The following is a 22,495-nucleotide window of genomic DNA, read 5'->3' on the forward strand; positions in this document are numbered from 1 at the left end:
CCTCCTCTGCGCACCTGACAGTTTGCCTGCCCTTCCACTGCCTGTCTCCAGACTTTCCAAGGAGAAAAGGCAAAGCACTAAAGCGGGCCGGGCAACGGGTCAAGTTCCGCTTTCGGCGACTAGCAGGGAGGTAGCGTGGCCGAGCGGTCTAAGGCGCTGGATTAAGGCTCCAGTCTCTTCGGAGGCGTGGGTTCAAATCCCACCGCTGCCACTTTTCCTGGCCTTGCATTTTAAAGAAGAACGTAACGTTGACCTCTTCCTTCATTAGTGCCACCTCTGTCGCAATGAGCAAGCGGATGGTATGCCACACCCTGCAGGAAAAAGGTTTCGCTTCTGACGTCTTGCTTTTCTGGACATCCAGTCTCAAGTTTCCCATCTGGAACGGCGCTCCCTGCTGCTTTGTGAAGGCTTGCTGCAAGACCCTTCGAAACCCAGGAGCTCTTGCGTTGAGCTGTGACGCGTCCTGGGAAGACCTCCCGTTGCAGCGGAATGAGCCCCACTTCCAGGGCGTGCTGGTAGCAAATTTCCCACAGCCCACAGGGAGCAAACGATCCCAGGTGTGATGTATCACCAGGAGAGGCTGAGATGAGAGTAGGGGTTCACGCGTGTGCCCGGACCGAGGTTAATGATGGGATTAGAGCTAGGGTTAGATGCAGGGAAAGAGTGAGAGTTATAATTAGGGATAAAGCTAACAGGTGATCATTACTCGTCATGTAACATGATACAAAGGGTCAGAAGAGGAACTGATTCAGGGTTACAATTTGGACTTCGCAGACAACAGGAGCACTAAATGGTGCTGAGGGGGACTCAATAAAGTGGACCGGCCGCCTAATGTAAGCAATTGTGCACAAATATTGTACGATGACTAGCGTTGCCGGTGCTTTTTTCTTAAAGAGTCAGTTCTTGGCACCCATTCCCTACTTGACTCAGCCTAATCTTCAAGAATATTTGTCAAGAACTAAAAAAAATCCAGAAAAGGTTTAACCTCCCCGTCGGGGAATTGAACCCCGGTCTCCCGCGTGACAGGCGGGGATACTGACCACTATACTAACGAGGAGACGTGAGGGCATGAAATGAACAGCTGCTGATGTCTGCACAGCATCCAGCGACCACCTAGCTGGCCTAGGGGGTCTCATTTTCCCCCGTCAAACGGCTTGCCCGATCTAAGGCTAATTTCTTTCTTTTTATCGGCACCAGGCTTAAAACTCAGTTTAAGGCGATAGTTCCGGGCTATGTTTGACTCCAGAGTTGAATCTGTCATCCCGCATTTCCTCAGCAAATCAAGCTACCCATCTCAAGTCTCATGAGCTGAGGACGGCAAAGTCCCTGTGGGCTTAGGACAGTCAAAGAAACCCCTGGGCTGCATGCTAAGCCCCTTTTCGGCTTCACTTTCCGAATCCTGCCCTAGCTTGCGATTAGTTTTTTTCTCACTTCTTGCCCCCATCTCCCACCTTGCCTCATGGTCTCCCCTCCTCTGCGCACCTGACAGTTTGCCTGCCCTTCCACTGCCTGTCTCCAGACTTTCCAAGGAGAAAAGGCAAAGCACTAAAGCGGGCCGGGCAACGGGTCAAGTTCCGCTTTCGGCGACTAGCAGGGAGGTAGCGTGGCCGAGCGGTCTAAGGCGCTGGATTAAGGCTCCAGTCTCTTCGGAGGCGTGGGTTCAAATCCCACCGCTGCCACTTTTCCTGGCCTTGCATTTTAAAGAAGAACGTAACGTTGACCTCTTCCTTCATTAGTGCCACCTCTGTCGCAATGAGCAAGCGGATGGTATGCCACACCCTGCAGGAAAAAGGTTTCGCTTCTGACGTCTTGCTTTTCTGGACATCCAGTCTCAAGTTTCCCATCTGGAACGGCGCTCCCTGCTGCTTTGTGAAGGCTTGCTGCAAGAGCCTTCGAAACCCAGGAGCTCTTGCGTTGAGCTGTGACGCGTCCTGGGAAGACCTCCCGTTGCAGCGGAATGAGCCCCACTTCCAGGGCGTGCTGGTAGCAAATTTCCCACAGCCCACAGGGAGCAAACGATCCCAGGTGTGATGTATCACCAGGAGAGGCTGAGATGAGAGTAAGGGTTCACGCGTGTGCCCGGACCGAGGTTAATGATGGGATTAGAGCTAGGGTTAGATGCAGGGAAAGAGTGAGAGTTATAATTAGGGATAAAGCTAACAGGTGATCATTACTCGTCATGTAACATGATACAAAGGGTCAGAAGAGGAACTGATTCAGGGTTACAATTTGGACTTCGCAGACAACAGGAGCACTAAATGGTGCTGAGGGGGACTCAATAAAGTGGACCGGCCGCCTAATGTAAGCAATTGTGCACAAATATTGTACGATGACTAGCGTTGCCGGTGCTTTTTTCTTAAAGAGTCAGTTCTTGGCACCCATTCCCTACTTGACTCAGCCTAATCTTCAAGAATATTTGTCAAGAACTAAAAAAAATCCAGAAAAGGTTTATCTCCCGCGTGACAGGCGGGGATACTGACCACTATACTAACGAGGAGACGTGAGGGCATGAAATGAACAGCTGCTGATGTCTGCACAGCATCCAGCGACCACCTAGCTGGCCTAGGGGGGTCTCATTTTCCCCCGTCAAACGGCTTGCCCGATCTAAGGCTAATTTCTTTCTTTTTATCGGCACCAGGCTTAAAACTCAGTTTAAGGCGATAGTTCCGGGCTATGTTTGACTCCAGAGTTGAATCTGTCATCCCGCATTTCCTCAGCAAATCAAGCTACCCATATCAAGTCTCATGAGCTGAGGACGGCAAAGTCCCTGTGGGCTTAGGACAGTCAAAGAAACCCCTGGGCTGCATGCTAAGCCCCTTTTCGGCTTCACTTTCCGAATCCTGCCCTAGCTTGCGATTAGTTTTTTTCTCACTTCTTGCCCCCATCTCCCACCTTGCCTCATGGTCTCCCCTCCTCTGCGCACCTGACAGTTTGCCTGCCCTTCCACTGCCTGTCTCCAGACTTTCCAAGGAGAAAAGGCAAAGCACTAAAGCGGGCCGGGCAACGGGTCAAGTTCCGCTTTCGGCGACTAGCAGGGAGGTAGCGTGGCCGAGCGGTCTAAGGCGCTGGATTAAGGCTCCAGTCTCTTCGGAGGCGTGGGTTCAAATCCCACCGCTGCCACTTTTCCTGGCCTTGCATTTTAAAGAAGAACGTAACGTTGACCTCTTCCTTCATTAGTGCCACCTCTGTCGCAATGAGCAAGCGGATGGTATGCCACACCCTGCAGGAAAAAGGTTTCGCTTCTGACGTCTTGCTTTTCTGGACATCCAGTCTCAAGTTTCCCATCTGGAACGGCGCTCCCTGCTGCTTTGTGAAGGCTTGCTGCAAGAGCCTTCGAAACCCAGGAGCTCTTGCGTTGAGCTGTGACGCGTCCTGGGAAGACCTCCCGTTGCAGCGGAATGAGCCCCACTTCCAGGGCGTGCTGGTAGCAAATTTCCCACAGCCCACAGGGAGCAAACGATCCCAGGTGTGATGTATCACCAGGAGAGGCTGAGATGAGAGTAGGGGTTCACGCGTGTGCCCGGACCGAGGTTAATGATGGGATTAGAGCTAGGGTTAGATGCAGGGAAAGAGTGAGAGTTATAATTAGGGATAAAGCTAACAGGTGATCATTACTCGTCATGTAACATGATACAAAGGGTCAGAAGAGGAACTGATTCAGGGTTACAATTTGGACTTCGCAGACAACAGGAGCACTAAATGGTGCTGAGGGGGACTCAATAAAGTGGACCGGCCGCCTAATGTAAGCAATTGTGCACAAATATTGTACGATGACTAGCGTTGCCGGTGCTTTTTTCTTAAAGAGTCAGTTCTTGGCACCCATTCCCTACTTGACTCAGCCTAATCTTCAAGAATATTTGTCAAGAACTAAAAAAAATCCAGAAAAGGTTTAACCTCCCCGTCGGGGAATTGAGCCCCGGTCTCCCGCGTGACAGGCGGGGATACTGACCACTATACTAACGAGGAGACGTGAGGGCATGAAATGAACAGCTGCTGATGTCTGCACAGCATCCAGCGACCACCTAGCTGGCCTAGGGGGTCTCATTTTCCCCCGTCAAACGGCTTGCCCGATCTAAGGCTAATTTCTTTCTTTTTATCGGCACCAGGCTTAAAACTCAGTTTAAGGCGATAGTTCCGGGCTATGTTTGACTCCAGAGTTGAATCTGTCATCCCGCATTTCCTCAGCAAATCAAGCTACCCATCTCAAGTCTCATGAGCTGAGGACGGCAAAGTCCCTGTGGGCTTAGGACAGTCAAAGAAACCCCTGGGCTGCATGCTAAGCCCCTTTTCGGCTTCACTTTCCGAATCCTGCCCTAGCTTGCGATTAGTTTTTTTCTCACTTCTTGTCCCCATCTCCCACCTTGCCTCATGGTCTCCCCTCCTCTGCGCACCTGACAGTTTGCCTGCCCTTCCACTGCCTGTCTCCAGACTTTCCAAGGAGAAAAGGCAAAGCACTAAAGCGGGCCGGGCAACGGGTCAAGTTCCGCTTTCGGCGACTAGCAGGGAGGTAGCGTGGCCGAGCGGTCTAAGGCGCTGGATTAAGGCTCCAGTCTCTTCGGAGGCGTGGGTTCAAATCCCACCGCTGCCACTTTTCCTGGCCTTGCATTTTAAAGAAGAACGTAACGTTGACCTCTTCCTTCATTAGTGCCACCTCTGTCGCAATGAGCAAGCGGATGGTATGCCACACCCTGCAGGAAAAAGGTTTCGCTTCTGACGTCTTGCTTTTCTGGACATCCAGTCTCAAGTTTCCCATCTGGAACGGCGCTCCCTGCTGCTTTGTGAAGGCTTGCTGCAAGAGCCTTCGAAACCCAGGAGCTCTTGCGTTGAGCTGTGACGCGTCCTGGGAAGACCTCCCGTTGCAGCGGAATGAGCCCCACTTCCAGGGCGTGCTGGTAGCAAATTTCCCACAGCCCACAGGGAGCAAACGATCCCAGGTGTGATGTATCACCAGGAGAGGCTGAGATGAGAGTAGGGGTTCACGCGTGTGCCCGGACCGAGGTTAATGATGGGATTAGAGCTAGGGTTAGATGCAGGGAAAGAGTGAGAGTTATAATTAGGGATAAAGCTAACAGGTGATCATTACTCGTCATGTAACATGATACAAAGGGTCAGAAGAGGAACTGATTCAGGGTTACAATTTGGACTTCGCAGACAACAGGAGCACTAAATGGTGCTGAGGGGGACTCAATAAAGTGGACCGGCCGCCTAATGTAAGCAATTGTGCACAAATATTGTACGATGACTAGCGTTGCCGGTGCTTTTTTCTTAAAGAGTCAGTTCTTGGCACCCATTCCCTACTTGACTCAGCCTAATCTTCAAGAATATTTGTCAAGAACTAAAAAAAATCCAGAAAAGGTTTAACCTCCCCGTCGGGGAATTGAACCCCGGTCTCCCGCGTGACAGGCGGGGATACTGACCACTATACTAACGAGGAGACGTGAGGGCATGAAATGAACAGCTGCTGATGTCTGCACAGCATCCAGCGACCACCTAGCTGGCCTAGGGGGTCTCATTTTCCCCCGTCAAACGGCTTGCCCGATCTAAGGCTAATTTCTTTCTTTTTATCGGCACCAGGCTTAAAACTCAGTTTAAGGCGATAGTTCCGGGCTATGTTTGACTCCAGAGTTGAATCTGTCATCCCGCATTTCCTCAGCAAATCAAGCTACCCATCTCAAGTCTCATGAGCTGAGGACGGCAAAGTCCCTGTGGGCTTAGGACAGTCAAAGAAACCCCTGGGCTGCATGCTAAGCCCCTTTTCGGCTTCACTTTCCGAATCCTGCCCTAGCTTGCGATTAGTTTTTTTCTCACTTCTTGCCCCCATCTCCCACCTTGCCTCATGGTCTCCCCTCCTCTGCGCACCTGACAGTTTGCCTGCCCTTCCACTGCCTGTCTCCAGACTTTCCAAGGAGAAAAGGCAAAGCACTAAAGCGGGCCGGGCAACGGGTCAAGTTCCGCTTTCGGCGACTAGCAGGGAGGTAGCGTGGCCGAGCGGTCTAAGGCGCTGGATTAAGGCTCCAGTCTCTTCGGAGGCGTGAGTTCAAATCCCACCGCTGCCACTTTTCCTGGCCTTGCATTTTAAAGAAGAACGTAACGTTGACCTCTTCCTTCATTAGTGCCACCTCTGTCGCAATGAGCAAGCGGATGGTATGCCACACCCTGCAGGAAAAAGGTTTCGCTTCTGACGTCTTGCTTTTCTGGACATCCAGTCTCAAGTTTCCCATCTGGAACGGCGCTCCCTGCTGCTTTGTGAAGGCTTGCTGCAAGACCCTTCGAAACCCAGGAGCTCTTGCGTTGAGCTGTGACGCGTCCTGGGAAGACCTCCCGTTGCAGCGGAATGAGCCCCACTTCCAGGGCGTGCTGGTAGCAAATTTCCCACAGCCCACAGGGAGCAAACGATCCCAGGTGTGATGTATCACCAGGAGAGGCTGAGATGAGAGTAGGGGTTCACGCGTGTGCCCGGACCGAGGTTAATGATGGGATTAGAGCTAGGGTTAGATGCAGGGAAAGAGTGAGAGTTATAATTAGGGATAAAGCTAACAGGTGATCATTACTCGTCATGTAACATGATACAAAGGGTCAGAAGAGGAACTGATTCAGGGTTACAATTTGGACTTCGCAGACAACAGGAGCACTAAATGGTGCTGAGGGGGACTCAATAAAGTGGACCGGCCGCCTAATGTAAGCAATTGTGCACAAATATTGTACGATGACTAGCGTTGCCGGTGCTTTTTTCTTAAAGAGTCAGTTCTTGGCACCCATTCCCTACTTGACTCAGCCTAATCTTCAAGAATATTTGTCAAGAACTAAAAAAAATCCAGAAAAGGTTTAACCTCCCCGTCGGGGAATTGAACCCCGGTCTCCCGCGTGACAGGCGGGGATACTGACCACTATACTAACGAGGAGACGTGAGGGCATGAAATGAACAGCTGCTGATGTCTGCACAGCATCCAGCGACCACCTAGCTGGCCTAGGGGGTCTCATTTTCCCCCGTCAAACGGCTTGCCCGATCTAAGGCTAATTTCTTTCTTTTTATCGGCACCAGGCTTAAAACTCAGTTTAAGGCGATAGTTCCGGGCTATGTTTGACTCCAGAGTTGAATCTGTCATCCCGCATTTCCTCAGCAAATCAAGCTACCCATCTCAAGTCTCATGAGCTGAGGACGGCAAAGTCCCTGTGGGCTTAGGACAGTCAAAGAAACCCCTGGGCTGCATGCTAAGCCCCTTTTCGGCTTCACTTTCCGAATCCTGCCCTAGCTTGCGATTAGTTTTTTTCTCACTTCTTGCCCCCATCTCCCACCTTGCCTCATGGTCTCCCCTCCTCTGCGCACCTGACAGTTTGCCTGCCCTTCCACTGCCTGTCTCCAGACTTTCCAAGGAGAAAAGGCAAAGCACTAAAGCGGGCCGGGCAACGGGTCAAGTTCCGCTTTCGGCGACTAGCAGGGAGGTAGCGTGGCCGAGCGGTCTAAGGCGCTGGATTAAGGCTCCAGTCTCTTCGGAGGCGTGGGTTCAAATCCCACCGCTGCCACTTTTCCTGGCCTTGCATTTTAAAGAAGAACGTAACGTTGACCTCTTCCTTCATTAGTGCCACCTCTGTCGCAATGAGCAAGCGGATGGTATGCCACACCCTGCAGGAAAAAGGTTTCGCTTCTGACGTCTTGCTTTTCTGGACATCCAGTCTCAAGTTTCCCATCTGGAACGGCGCTCCCTGCTGCTTTGTGAAGGCTTGCTGCAAGACCCTTCGAAACCCAGGAGCTCTTGCGTTGAGCTGTGACGCGTCCTGGGAAGACCTCCCGTTGCAGCGGAATGAGCCCCACTTCCAGGGCGTGCTGGTAGCAAATTTCCCACAGCCCACAGGGAGCAAACGATCCCAGGTGTGATGTATCACCAGGAGAGGCTGAGATGAGAGTAGGGGTTCACGCGTGTGCCCGGACCGAGGTTAATGATGGGATTAGAGCTAGGGTTAGATGCAGGGAAAGAGTGAGAGTTATAATTAGGGATAAAGCTAACAGGTGATCATTACTCGTCATGTAACATGATACAAAGGGTCAGAAGAGGAACTGATTCAGGGTTACAATTTGGACTTCGCAGACAACAGGAGCACTAAATGGTGCTGAGGGGGACTCAATAAAGTGGACCGGCCGCCTAATGTAAGCAATTGTGCACAAATATTGTACGATGACTAGCGTTGCCGGTGCTTTTTTCTTAAAGAGTCAGTTCTTGGCACCCATTCCCTACTTGACTCAGCCTAATCTTCAAGAATATTTGTCAAGAACTAAAAAAAATCCAGAAAAGGTTTAACCTCCCCGTCGGGGAATTGAGCCCCGGTCTCCCGCGTGACAGGCGGGGATACTGACCACTATACTAACGAGGAGACGTGAGGGCATGAAATGAACAGCTGCTGATGTCTGCACAGCATCCAGCGACCACCTAGCTGGCCTAGGGGGTCTCATTTTCCCCCGTCAAACGGCTTGCCCGATCTAAGGCTAATTTCTTTCTTTTTATCGGCACCAGGCTTAAAACTCAGTTTAAGGCGATAGTTCCGGGCTATGTTTGACTCCAGAGTTGAATCTGTCATCCCGCATTTCCTCAGCAAATCAAGCTACCCATCTCAAGTCTCATGAGCTGAGGACGGCAAAGTCCCTGTGGGCTTAGGACAGTCAAAGAAACCCCTGGGCTGCATGCTAAGCCCCTTTTCGGCTTCACTTTCCGAATCCTGCCCTAGCTTGCGATTAGTTTTTTTCTCACTTCTTGCCCCCATCTCCCACCTTGCCTCATGGTCTCCCCTCCTCTGCGCACCTGACAGTTTGCCTGCCCTTCCACTGCCTGTCTCCAGACTTTCCAAGGAGAAAAGGCAAAGCACTAAAGCGGGCCGGGCAACGGGTCAAGTTCCGCTTTCGGCGACTAGCAGGGAGGTAGCGTGGCCGAGCGGTCTAAGGCGCTGGATTAAGGCTCCAGTCTCTTCGGAGGCGTGGGTTCAAATCCCACCGCTGCCACTTTTCCTGGCCTTGCATTTTAAAGAAGAACGTAACGTTGACCTCTTCCTTCATTAGTGCCACCTCTGTCGCAATGAGCAAGCGGATGGTATGCCACACCCTGCAGGAAAAAGGTTTCGCTTCTGACGTCTTGCTTTTCTGGACATCCAGTCTCAAGTTTCCCATCTGGAACGGCGCTCCCTGCTGCTTTGTGAAGGCTTGCTGCAAGACCCTTCGAAACCCAGGAGCTCTTGCGTTGAGCTGTGACGCGTCCTGGGAAGACCTCCCGTTGCAGCGGAATGAGCCCCACTTCCAGGGCGTGCTGGTAGCAAATTTCCCACAGCCCACAGGGAGCAAACGATCCCAGGTGTGATGTATCACCAGGAGAGGCTGGAATGAGAGTAGGGGTTCACGCGTGTGCCCGGACCGAGGTTAATGATGGGATTAGAGCTAGGGTTAGATGCAGGGAAAGAGTGAGAGTTATAATTAGGGATAAAGCTAACAGGTGATCATTACTCGTCATGTAACATGATACAAAGGGTCAGAAGAGGAACTGATTCAGGGTTACAATTTGGACTTCGCAGACAACAGGAGCACTAAATGGTGCTGAGGGGGACTCAATAAAGTGGACCGGCCGCCTAATGTAAGCAATTGTGCACAAATATTGTACGATGACTAGCGTTGCCGGTGCTTTTTTCTTAAAGAGTCAGTTCTTGGCACCCATTCCCTACTTGACTCAGCCTAATCTTCAAGAATATTTGTCAAGAACTAAAAAAAATCCAGAAAAGGTTTAACCTCCCCGTCGGGGAATTGAACCCCGGTCTCCCGCGTGACAGGCGGGGATACTGACCATTATACTAACGAGGAGACGTGAGGGCATGAAATGAACAGCTGCTGATGTCTGCACAGCATCCAGCGACCACCTAGCTGGCCTAGGGGGTCTCATTTTCCCCCGTCAAACGGCTTGCCCGATCTAAGGCTAATTTCTTTCTTTTTATCGGCACCAGGCTTAAAACTCAGTTTAAGGCGATAGTTCCGGGCTATGTTTGACTCCAGAGTTGAATCTGTCATCCCGCATTTCCTCAGCAAATCAAGCTACCCATCTCAAGTCTCATGAGCTGAGGACGGCAAAGTCCCTGTGGGCTTAGGACAGTCAAAGAAACCCCTGGGCTGCATGCTAAGCCCCTTTTCGGCTTCACTTTCCGAATCCTGCCCTAGCTTGCGATTAGTTTTTTTCTCACTTCTTGCCCCCATCTCCCACCTTGCCTCATGGTCTCCCCTCCTCTGCGCACCTGACAGTTTGCCTGCCCTTCCACTGCCTGTCTCCAGACTTTCCAAGGAGAAAAGGCAAAGCACTAAAGCGGGCCGGGCAACGGGTCAAGTTCCGCTTTCGGCGACTAGCAGGGAGGTAGCGTGGCCGAGCGGTCTAAGGCGCTGGATTAAGGCTCCAGTCTCTTCGGAGGCGTGGGTTCAAATCCCACCGCTGCCACTTTTCCTGGCCTTGCATTTTAAAGAAGAACGTAACGTTGACCTCTTCCTTCATTAGTGCCACCTCTGTCGCAATGAGCAAGCGGATGGTATGCCACACCCTGCAGGAAAAAGGTTTCGCTTCTGACGTCTTGCTTTTCTGGACATCCAGTCTCAAGTTTCCCATCTGGAACGGCGCTCCCTGCTGCTTTGTGAAGGCTTGCTGCAAGACCCTTCGAAACCCAGGAGCTCTTGCGTTGAGCTGTGACGCGTCCTGGGAAGACCTCCCGTTGCAGCGGAATGAGCCCCACTTCCAGGGCGTGCTGGTAGCAAATTTCCCACAGCCCACAGGGAGCAAACGATCCCAGGTGTGATGTATCACCAGGAGAGGCTGAGACGAGAGTAGGGGTTCACGCGTGTGCCCGGACCGAGGTTAATGATGGGATTAGAGCTAGGGTTAGATGCAGGGAAAGAGTGAGAGTTATAATTAGGGATAAAGCTAACAGGTGATCATTACTCGTCATGTAACATGATACAAAGGGTCAGAAGAGGAACTGATTCAGGGTTACAATTTGGACTTCGCAGACAACAGGAGCACTAAATGGTGCTGAGGGGGACTCAATAAAGTGGACCGGCCGCCTAATGTAAGCAATTGTGCACAAATATTGTACGATGACTAGCGTTGCCGGTGCTTTTTTCTTAAAGAGTCAGTTCTTGGCACCCATTCCCTACTTGACTCAGCCTAATCTTCAAGAATATTTGTCAAGAACTAAAAAAAATCCAGAAAAGGTTTAACCTCCCCGTCGGGGAATTGAACCCCGGTCTCCCGCGTGACAGGCGGGGATACTGACCACTATACTAACGAGGAGACGTGAGGGCATGAAATGAACAGCTGCTGATGTCTGCACAGCATCCAGCGACCACCTAGCTGGCCTAGGGGGTCTCATTTTCCCCCGTCAAACGGCTTGCCCGATCTAAGGCTAATTTCTTTCTTTTTATCGGCACCAGGCTTAAAACTCAGTTTAAGGCGATAGTTCCGGGCTATGTTTGACTCCAGAGTTGAATCTGTCATCCCGCATTTCCTCAGCAAATCAAGCTACCCATCTCAAGTCTCATGAGCTGAGGACGGCAAAGTCCCTGTGGGCTTAGGACAGTCAAAGAAACCCCTGGGCTGCATGCTAAGCCCCTTTTCGGCTTCACTTTCCGAATCCTGCCCTAGCTTGCGATTAGTTTTTTTCTCACTTCTTGCCCCCATCTCCCACCTTGCCTCATGGTCTCCCCTCCTCTGCGCACCTGACAGTTTGCCTGCCCTTCCACTGCCTGTCTCCAGACTTTCCAAGGAGAAAAGGCAAAGCACTAAAGCGGGCCGGGCAACGGGTCAAGTTCCGCTTTCGGCGACTAGCAGGGAGGTAGCGTGGCCGAGCGGTCTAAGGCGCTGGATTAAGGCTCCAGTCTCTTCGGAGGCGTGGGTTCAAATCCCACCGCTGCCACTTTTCCTGGCCTTGCATTTTAAAGAAGAACGTAACGTTGACCTCTTCCTTCATTAGTGCCACCTCTGTCGCAATGAGCAAGCGGATGGTATGCCACACCCTGCAGGAAAAAGGTTTCGCTTCTGACGTCTTGCTTTTCTGGACATCCAGTCTCAAGTTTCCCATCTGGAACGGCGCTCCCTGCTGCTTTGTGAAGGCTTGCTGCAAGACCCTTCGAAACCCAGGAGCTCTTGCGTTGAGCTGTGACGCGTCCTGGGAAGACCTCCCGTTGCAGCGGAATGAGCCCCACTTCCAGGGCGTGCTGGTAGCAAATTTCCCACAGCCCACAGGGAGCAAACGATCCCAGGTGTGATGTATCACCAGGAGAGGCTGAGATGAGAGTAGGGGTTCACGCGTGTGCCCGGACCGAGGTTAATGATGGGATTAGAGCTAGGGTTAGATGCAGGGAAAGAGTGAGAGTTATAATTAGGGATAAAGCTAAGAGGTGATCATTACTCGTCATGTAACATGATACAAAGGGTCAGAAGAGGAACTGATTCAGGGTTACAATTTGGACTTCGCAGACAACAGGAGCACTAAATGGTGCTGAGGGGGACTCAATAAAGTGGACCGGCCGCCTAATGTAAGCAATTGTGCACAAATATTGTACGATGACTAGCGTTGCCGGTGCTTTTTTCTTAAAGAGTCAGTTCTTGGCACCCATTCCCTACTTGACTCAGCCTAATCTTCAAGAATATTTGTCAAGAACTAAAAAAAATCCAGAAAAGGTTTAACCTCCCCGTCGGGGAATTGAGCCCCGGTCTCCCGCGTGACAGGCGGGGATACTGACCACTATACTAACGAGGAGACGTGAGGGCATGAAATGAACAGCTGCTGATGTCTGCACAGCATCCAGCGACCACCTAGCTGGCCTAGGGGGTCTCATTTTCCCCCGTCAAACGGCTTGCCCGATCTAAGGCTAATTTCTTTCTTTTTATCGGCACCAGGCTTAAAACTCAGTTTAAGGCGATAGTTCCGGGCTATGTTTGACTCCAGAGTTGAATCTGTCATCCCGCATTTCCTCAGCAAATCAAGCTACCCATCTCAAGTCTCATGAGCTGAGGACGGCAAAGTCCCTGTGGGCTTAGGACAGTCAAAGAAACCCCTGGGCTGCATGCTAAGCCCCTTTTCGGCTTCACTTTCCGAATCCTGCCCTAGCTTGCGATTAGTTTTTTTCTCACTTCTTGCCCCCATCTCCCACCTTGCCTCATGGTCTCCCCTCCTCTGCGCACCTGACAGTTTGCCTGCCCTTCCACTGCCTGTCTCCAGACTTTCCAAGGAGAAAAGGCAAAGCACTAAAGCGGGCCGGGCAACGGGTCAAGTTCCGCTTTCGGCGACTAGCAGGGAGGTAGCGTGGCCGAGCGGTCTAAGGCGCTGGATTAAGGCTCCAGTCTCTTCGGAGGCGTGGGTTCAAATCCCACCGCTGCCACTTTTCCTGGCCTTGCATTTTAAAGAAGAACGTAACGTTGACCTCTTCCTTCATTAGTGCCACCTCTGTCGCAATGAGCAAGCGGATGGTATGCCACACCCTGCAGGAAAAAGGTTTCGCTTCTGACGTCTTGCTTTTCTGGACATCCAGTCTCAAGTTTCCCATCTGGAACGGCGCTCCCTGCTGCTTTGTGAAGGCTTGCTGCAAGACCCTTCGAAACCCAGGAGCTCTTGCGTTGAGCTGTGACGCGTCCTGGGAAGACCTCCCGTTGCAGCGGAATGAGCCCCACTTCCAGGGCGTGCTGGTAGCAAATTTCCCACAGCCCACAGGGAGCAAACGATCCCAGGTGTGATGTATCACCAGGAGAGGCTGAGATGAGAGTAGGGGTTCACGCGTGTGCCCGGACCGAGGTTAATGATGGGATTAGAGCTAGGGTTAGATGCAGGGAAAGAGTGAGAGTTATAATTAGGGATAAAGCTAACAGGTGATCATTACTCGTCATGTAACATGATACAAAGGGTCAGAAGAGGAACTGATTCAGGGTTACAATTTGGACTTCGCAGACAACAGGAGCACTAAATGGTGCTGAGGGGGACTCAATAAAGTGGACCGGCCGCCTAATGTAAGCAATTGTGCACAAATATTGTACGATGACTAGCGTTGCCGGTGCTTTTTTCTTAAAGAGTCAGTTCTTGGCACCCATTCCCTACTTGACTCAGCCTAATCTTCAAGAATATTTGTCAAGAACTAAAAAAAATCCAGAAAAGGTTTAACCTCGGGGATACTGACCACTATACTAACGAGGAGACGTGAGGGCATGAAATGAACAGCTGCTGATGTCTGCACAGCATCCAGCGACCACCTAGCTGGCCTAGGGGGGTCTCATTTTCCCCGTCAAACGGCTTGCCCGATCTAAGGCTAATTTCTTTCTTTTTATCGGCACCAGGCTTAAAACTCAGTTTAAGGCGATAGTTCCGGGCTATGTTTGACTCCAGAGTTGAATCTGTCATCCCGCATTTCCTCAGCAAATCAAGCTACCCATCTCAAGTCTCATGAGCTGAGGACGGCAAAGTCCCTGTGGGCTTAGGACAGTCAAAGAAACCCCTGGGCTGCATGCTAAGCCCCTTTTCGGCTTCACTTTCCGAATCCTGCCCTAGCTTGCGATTAGTTTTTTTCTTACTTCTTGCCCCCATCTCCCACCTTGCCTCATGGTCTCCCCTCCTCTGCGCACCTGACAGTTTGCCTGCCCTTCCACTGCCTGTCTCCAGACTTTCCAAGGAGAAAAGGCAAAGCACTAAAGCGGGCCGGGCAACGGGTCAAGTTCCGCTTTCGGCGACTAGCAGGGAGGTAGCGTGGCCGAGCGGTCTAAGGCGCTGGATTAAGGCTCCAGTCTCTTCGGAGGCGTGGGTTCAAATCCCACCGCTGCCACTTTTCCTGGCCTTGCATTTTAAAGAAGAACGTAACGTTGACCTCTTCCTTCATTAGTGCCACCTCTGTCGCAATGAGCAAGCGGATGGTATGCCACACCCTGCAGGAAAAAGGTTTCGCTTCTGACGTCTTGCTTTTCTGGACATCCAGTCTCAAGTTTCCCATCTGGAACGGCGCTCCCTGCTGCTTTGTGAAGGCTTGCTGCAAGAGCCTTCGAAACCCAGGAGCTCTTGCGTTGAGCTGTGACGCGTCCTGGGAAGACCTCCCGTTGCAGCGGAATGAGCCCCACTTCCAGGGCGTGCTGGTAGCAAATTTCCCACAGCCCACAGGGAGCAAACGATCCCAGGTGTGATGTATCACCAGGAGAGGCTGAGACGAGAGTAGGGGTTCACGCGTGTGCCCGGACCGAGGTTAATGATGGGATTAGAGCTAGGGTTAGATGCAGGGAAAGAGTGAGAGTTATAATTAGGGATAAAGCTAACAGGTGATCATTACTCGTCATGTAACATGATACAAAGGGTCAGAAGAGGAACTGATTCAGGGTTACAATTTGGACTTCGCAGACAACAGGAGCACTAAATGGTGCTGAGGGGGACTCAATAAAGTGGACCGGCCGCCTAATGTAAGCAATTGTGCACAAATATTGTACGATGACTAGCGTTGCCGGTGCTTTTTTCTTAAAGAGTCAGTTCTTGGCACCCATTCCCTACTTGACTCAGCCTAATCTTCAAGAATATTTGTCAAGAACTAAAAAAAATCCAGAAAAGGTTTAACCTCCCCGTCGGGGAATTGAACCCCGGTCTCCCGCGTGACAGGCGGGGATACTGACCACTATACTAACGAGGAGACGTGAGGGCATGAAATGAACAGCTGCTGATGTCTGCACAGCATCCAGCGACCACCTAGCTGGCCTAGGGGGTCTCATTTTCCCCCGTCAAACGGCTTGCCCGATCTAAGGCTAATTTCTTTCTTTTTATCGGCACCAGGCTTAAAACTCAGTTTAAGGCGATAGTTCCGGGCTATGTTTGACTCCAGAGTTGAATCTGTCATCCCGCATTTCCTCAGCAAATCAAGCTACCCATCTCAAGTCTCATGAGCTGAGGACGGCAAAGTCCCTGTGGGCTTAGGACAGTCAAAGAAACCCCTGGGCTGCATGCTAAGCCCCTTTTCGGCTTCACTTTCCGAATCCTGCCCTAGCTTGCGATTAGTTTTTTTCTCACTTCTTGCCCCCATCTCCCACCTTGCCTCATGGTCTCCCCTCCTCTGCGCACCTGACAGTTTGCCTGCCCTTCCACTGCCTGTCTCCAGACTTTCCAAGGAGAAAAGGCAAAGCACTAAAGCGGGCCGGGCAACGGGTCAAGTTCCGCTTTCGGCGACTAGCAGGGAGGTAGCGTGGCCGAGCGGTCTAAGGCGCTGGATTAAGGCTCCAGTCTCTTCGGAGGCGTGGGTTCAAATCCCACCGCTGCCACTTTTCCTAGCCTTGCATTTTAAAGAAGAACGTAACGTTGACCTCTTCCTTCATTAGTGCCACCTCTGTCGCAATGAGCAAGCGGATGGTATGCCACACCCTGCAGGAAAAAGGTTTCGCTTCTGACGTCTTGCTTTTCTGGACATCCAGTCTCAAGTTTCCCATCTGGAACGGCGCTCCCTGCTGCTTTGTGAAGGCTTGCTGCAAGAGCCTTCGAAACCCAGGAGCTCTTGCGTTGAGCTGTGACGCGTCCTGGGAAGACCTCCCGTTGCAGCGGAATGAGCCCCACTTCCAGGGCGTGCTGGTAGCAAATTTCCCACAGCCCACAGGGAGCAAACGATCCCAGGTGTGATGTATCACCAGGAGAGGCTGAGACGAGAGTAAGGGTTCACGCGTGTGCCCGGACCGAGGTTAATGATGGGATTAGAGCTAGGGTTAGATGCAGGGAAAGAGTGAGAGTTATAATTAGGGATAAAGCTAACAGGTGATCATTACTCGTCATGTAACATGATACAAAGGGTCAGAAGAGGAACTGATTCAGGGTTACAATTTGGACTTCGCAGACAACAGGAGCACTAAATGGTGCTGAGGGGGACTCAATAAAGTGGACCGGCCGCCTAATGTAAGCAATTGTGCACAAATATTGTACGATGACTAGCGTTGCCGGTGCTTTTTTCTTAAAGAGTCAGTTCTTGGCACCCATTCCCTACTTGACTCAGCCTAATCTTCAAGAATATTTGTCAAGAACTAAAAAAAATCCAGAAAAGGTTTAACCTCCCCGTCGGGGAATTGAACCCCGGTCTCCCGCGTGACAGGCGGGGATACTGACCACTATACTAACGAGGAGAAGTGAGGGCATGAAATGAACAGCTGCTGATGTCTGCACAGCATCCAGCGACCACCTAGCTGGCCTAGGGGGGTCTCATTTTCCCCCGTCAAACGGCTTGCCCGATCTAAGGCTAATTTCTTTCTTTTTATCGGCACCAGGCTTAAAACTCAGTTTAAGGCGATAGTTCCGGGCTATGTTTGACTCCAGAGTTGAATCTGTCATCCCGCATTTCCTCAGCAAATCAAGCTACCCATATCAAGTCTCATGAGCTGAGGACGGCAAAGTCCCTGTGGGCTTAGGACAGTCAAAGAAACCCCTGGGCTGCATGCTAAGCCCCTTTTCGGCTTCACTTTCCGAATCCTGCCCTAGCTTGCGATTAGTTTTTTTCTCACTTCTTGCCCCCATCTCCCACCTTGCCTCATGGTCTCCCCTCCTCTGCGCACCTGACAGTTTGCCTGCCCTTCCACTGCCTGTCTCCAGACTTTCCAAGGAGAAAAGGCAAAGCACTAAAGCGGGCCGGGCAACGGGTCAAGTTCCGCTTTCGGCAACTAGCAGGGAGGTAGCGTGGCCGAGCGGTCTAAGGCGCTGGATTAAGGCTCCAGTCTCTTCGGAGGCGTGGGTTCAAATCCCACCGCTGCCACTTTTCCTGGCCTTGCATTTTAAAGAAGAACGTAACGTTGACCTCTTCCTTAATTAGTGCCACCTCTGTCGCAATGAGCAAGCGGATGGTATGCCACACCCTGCAGGAAAAAGGTTTCGCTTCTGACGTCTTGCTTTTCTGGACATCCAGTCTCAAGTTTCCCATCTGGAACGGCGCTCCCTGCTGCTTTGTGAAGGCTTGCTGCAAGAGCCTTCGAAACCCAGGAGCTCTTGCGTTGAGCTGTGACGCGTCCTGGGAAGACCTCCCGTTGCAGCGGAATGAGCCCCACTTCCAGGGCGTGCTGGTAGCAAATTTCCCACAGCCCACAGGGAGCAAACGATCCCAGGTGTGATGTATCACCAGGAGAGGCTGAGATGAGAGTAGGGGTTCACGCGTGTGCCCGGACCGAGGTTAATGATGGGATTAGAGCTAGGGTTAGATGCAGGGAAAGAGTGAGAGTTATAATTAGGGATAAAGCTAACAGGTGATCATTACTCGTCATGTAACATGATACAAAGGGTCAGAAGAGGAACTGATTCAGGGTTACAATTTGGACTTCGCAGACAACAGGAGCACTAAATGGTGCTGAGGGGGACTCAATAAAGTGGACCGGCCGCCTAATGTAAGCAATTGTGCACAAATATTGTACGATGACTAGCGTTGCCGGTGCTTTTTTCTTAAAGAGTCAGTTCTTGGCACCCATTCCCTACTTGACTCAGCCTAATCTTCAAGAATATTTGTCAAGAACTAAAAAAAATCCAGAAAAGGTTTAACCTCCCCGTCGGGGAATTGAGCCCCGGTCTCCCGCGTGACAGGCGGGGATACTGACCACTATACTAACGAGGAGACGTGAGGGCATGAAATGAACAGCTGCTGATGTCTGCACAGCATCCAGCGACCACCTAGCTGGCCTAGGGGGTCTCATTTTCCCCCGTCAAACGGCTTGCCCGATCTAAGGCTAATTTCTTTCTTTTTATCGGCACCAGGCTTAAAACTCAGTTTAAGGCGATAGTTCCGGGCTATGTTTGACTCCAGAGTTGAATCTGTCATCCCGCATTTCCTCAGCAAATCAAGCTACCCATCTCAAGTCTCATGAGCTGAGGACGGCAAAGTCCCTGTGGGCTTAGGACAGTCAAAGAAACCCCTGGGCTGCATGCTAAGCCCCTTTTCGGCTTCACTTTCCGAATCCTGCCCTAGCTTGCGATTAGTTTTTTTCTCACTTCTTGCCCCCATCTCCCACCTTGCCTCATGGTCTCCCCTCCTCTGCGCACCTGACAGTTTGCCTGCCCTTCCACTGCCTGTCTCCAGACTTTCCAAGGAGAAAAGGCAAAGCACTAAAGCGGGCCGGGCAACGGGTCAAGTTCCGCTTTCGGCGACTAGCAGGGAGGTAGCGTGGCCGAGCGGTCTAAGGCGCTGGATTAAGGCTCCAGTCTCTTCGGAGGCGTGGGTTCAAATCCCACCGCTGCCACTTTTCCTGGCCTTGCATTTTAAAGAAGAACGTAACGTTGACCTCTTCCTTCATTAGTGCCACCTCTGTCGCAATGAGCAAGCGGATGGTATGCCACACCCTGCAGGAAAAAGGTTTCGCTTCTGACGTCTTGCTTTTCTGGACATCCAGTCTCAAGTTTCCCATCTGGAACGGCGCTCCCTGCTGCTTTGTGAAGGCTTGCTGCAAGAGCCTTCGAAACCCAGGAGCTCTTGCGTTGAGCTGTGACGCGTCCTGGGAAGACCTCCCGTTGCAGCGGAATGAGCCCCACTTCCAGGGCGTGCTGGTAGCAAATTTCCCACAGCCCACAGGGAGCAAACGATCCCAGGTGTGATGTATCACCAGGAGAGGCTGAGATGAGAGTAGGGGTTCACGCGTGTGCCCGGACCGAGGTTAATGATGGGATTAGAGCTAGGGTTAGATGCAGGGAAAGAGTGAGAGTTATAATTAGGGATAAAGCTAACAGGTGATCATTACTCGTCATGTAACATGATACAAAGGGTCAGAAGAGGAACTGATTCAGGGTTACAATTTGGACTTCGCAGACAACAGGAGCACTAAATGGTGCTGAGGGGGACTCAATAAAGTGGACCGGCCGCCTAATGTAAGCAATTGTGCACAAATATTGTACGATGACTAGCGTTGCCGGTGCTTTTTTCTTAAAGAGTCAGTTCTTGGCACCCATTCCCTACTTGACTCAGCCTAATCTTCAAGAATATTTGTCAAGAACTAAAAAAAATCCAGAAAAGGTTTAACCTCGGGGATACTGACCACTATACTAACGAGGAGACGTGAGGGCATGAAATGAACAGCTGCTGATGTCTGCACAGCATGCAGCGACCACCTAGCTGGCCTAGGGGGGTCTCATTTTCCCCGTCAAACGGCTTGCCCGATCTAAGGCTAATTTCTTTCTTTTTATCGGCACCAGGCTTAAAACTCAGTTTAAGGCGATAGTTCCGGGCTATGTTTGACTCCAGAGTTGAATCTGTCATCCCGCATTTCCTCAGCAAATCAAGCTACCCATCTCAAGTCTCATGAGCTGAGGACGGCAAAGTCCCTGTGGGCTTAGGACAGTCAAAGAAACCCCTGGGCTGCATGCTAAGCCCCTTTTCGGCTTCACTTTCCGAATCCTGCCCTAGCTTGCGATTAGTTTTTTTCTCACTTCTTGCCCCCATCTCCCACCTTGCCTCATGGTCTCCCCTCCTCTGCGCACCTGACAGTTTGCCTGCCCTTCCACTGCCTGTCTCCAGACTTTCCAAGGAGAAAAGGCAAAGCACTAAAGCGGGCCGGGCAACGGGTCAAGTTCCGCTTTCAGCGACTAGCAGGGAGGTAGCGTGGCCGAGCGGTCTAAGGCGCTGGATTAAGGCTCCAGTCTCTTCGGAGGCGTGGGTTCAAATCCCACCGCTGCCACTTTTCCTGGCCTTGCATTTTAAAGAAGAACATAACGTTGACCTCTTCCTTCATTAGTGCCACCTCTGTCGCAATGAGCAAGCGGATGGTATGCCACACCCTGCAGGAAAAAGGTTTCGCTTCTGACGTCTTGCTTTTCTGGACATCCAGTCTCAAGTTTCCCATCTGGAACGGCGCTCCCTGCTGCTTTGTGAAGGCTTGCTGCAAGAGCCTTCGAAACCCAGGAGCTCTTGCGTTGAGCTGTGACGCGTCCTGGGAAGACCTCCCGTTGCAGCGGAATGAGCCCCACTTCCAGGGCGTGCTGGTAGCAAATTTCCCACAGCCCACAGGGAGCAAACGATCCCAGGTGTGATGTATCACCAGGAGAGGCTGAGACGAGAGTAGGGGTTCACGCGTGTGCCCGGACCGAGGTTAATGATGGGATTAGAGATAGGGTTAGATGCAGGGAAAGAGTGAGAGTTATAATTAGGGATAAAGCTAACAGGTGATCATTACTCGTCATGTAACATGATACAAAGGGTCAGAAGAGGAACTGATTCAGGGTTACAATTTGGACTTCGCAGACAACAGGAGCACTAAATGGTGCTGAGGGGGACTCAATAAAGTGGACCGGCCGCCTAATGTAAGCAATTGTGCACAAATATTGTACGATGACTAGCGTTGCCGGTGCTTTTTTCTTAAAGAGTCAGTTCTTGGCACCCATTCCCTACTTGACTCAGCCTAATCTTCAAGAATATTTGTCAAGAACTAAAAAAAATCCAGAAAAGGTTTAACCTCCCCGGTCTCCCGCGTGACAGGCGGGGATACTGACCACTATACTAACGAGGAGACGTGAGGGCATGAAATGAACAGCTGCTGATGTCTGCACAGCATCCAGCGACCACCTAGATGGCCTAGGGGGTCTCATTTTCCCCCGTCAAACGGCTTGCCCGATCTAAGGCTAATTTCTTTCTTTTTATCGGCACCAGGCTTAAAACTCAGTTTAAGGCGATAGTTCCGGGCTATGTTTGACTCCAGAGTTGAATCTGTCATCCCGCATTTCCTCAGCAAATCAAGCTACCCATCTCAAGTCTCATGAGCTGAGGACGGCAAAGTCCCTGTGGGCTTAGGACAGTCAAAGAAACCCCTGGGCTGCATGCTAAGCCCCTTTTCGGCTTCACTTTCCGAATCCTGCCCTAGCTTGCGATTAGTTTTTTTCTCACTTCTTGCCCCCAACTCCCACCTTGCCTCATGGTCTCCCCTCCTCTGCGCACCTGACAGTTTGCCTGCCCTTCCACTGCCTGTCTCCAGACTTTCCAAGGAGAAAAGGCAAAGCACTAAAGCGGGCCGGGCAACGGGTCAAGTTCCGCTTTCGGCGACTAGCAGGGAGGTAGCGTGGCCGAGCGGTCTAAGGCGCTGGATTAAGGCTCCAGTCTCTTCGGAGGCGTGGGTTCAAATCCCACCGCTGCCACTTTTCCTGGCCTTGCATTTTAAAGAAGAACGTAACGTTGACCTCTTCCTTCATTAGTGCCACCTCTGTCGCAATGAGCAAGCGGATGGTATGCCACACCCTGCAGGAAAAAGGTTTCGCTTCTGACGTCTTGCTTTTCTGGACATCCAGTCTCAAGTTTCCCATCTGGAACGGCGCTCCCTGCTGCTTTGTGAAGGCTTGCTGCAAGAGCCTTCGAAACCCAGGAGCTCTTGCGTTGAGCTGTGACGCGTCCTGGGAAGACCTCCCGTTGCAGCGGAATGAGCCCCACTTCCAGGGCGTGCTGGTAGCAAATTTCCCACAGCCCACAGGGAGCAAACGATCCCAGGTGTGATGTATCACCAGGAGAGGCTGAGATGAGATTAAGGGT

General features: G+C 51.5%; 6 non-coding genes across 6 annotated transcripts; all 6 read right to left on the reverse strand.

The window, feature by feature from the left end:
- Positions 1 to 985: 985 nt before the first annotated feature.
- Positions 986 to 1,057, reverse strand: TRNAD-GUC (transfer RNA aspartic acid (anticodon GUC)). The gene has a single exon. It is a non-coding gene; the product is annotated as a tRNA-Asp (tRNA).
- A 4,305-nt stretch (positions 1,058 to 5,362) lies between these two features.
- Positions 5,363 to 5,434, reverse strand: TRNAD-GUC (transfer RNA aspartic acid (anticodon GUC)). The gene has a single exon. It is a non-coding gene; the product is annotated as a tRNA-Asp (tRNA).
- Positions 5,435 to 6,830: 1,396 nt separating this feature from the next.
- Positions 6,831 to 6,902, reverse strand: TRNAD-GUC (transfer RNA aspartic acid (anticodon GUC)). Its single transcript has one exon. It is a non-coding gene; the product is annotated as a tRNA-Asp (tRNA).
- A 4,332-nt stretch (positions 6,903 to 11,234) lies between these two features.
- Positions 11,235 to 11,306, reverse strand: TRNAD-GUC (transfer RNA aspartic acid (anticodon GUC)). The gene has a single exon. It is a non-coding gene; the product is annotated as a tRNA-Asp (tRNA).
- Positions 11,307 to 15,598: 4,292 nt separating this feature from the next.
- On the reverse strand, positions 15,599 to 15,670 carry TRNAD-GUC (transfer RNA aspartic acid (anticodon GUC)). Its single transcript has one exon. It is a non-coding gene; the product is annotated as a tRNA-Asp (tRNA).
- A 1,396-nt stretch (positions 15,671 to 17,066) lies between these two features.
- Positions 17,067 to 17,138, reverse strand: TRNAD-GUC (transfer RNA aspartic acid (anticodon GUC)). Its single transcript has one exon. It is a non-coding gene; the product is annotated as a tRNA-Asp (tRNA).
- Between the last annotated feature and the right edge of the window lie 5,357 nt (positions 17,139 to 22,495).

This window comes from Ambystoma mexicanum, unplaced genomic scaffold, assembly GCF_040938575.1.
Source record: "Ambystoma mexicanum isolate Mex_15411 unplaced genomic scaffold, UKY_AmexF1_1 Mex_scaf20, whole genome shotgun sequence".
In the NCBI taxonomy this organism is placed as follows: Eukaryota; Metazoa; Chordata; class Amphibia; order Caudata; family Ambystomatidae; genus Ambystoma; species Ambystoma mexicanum.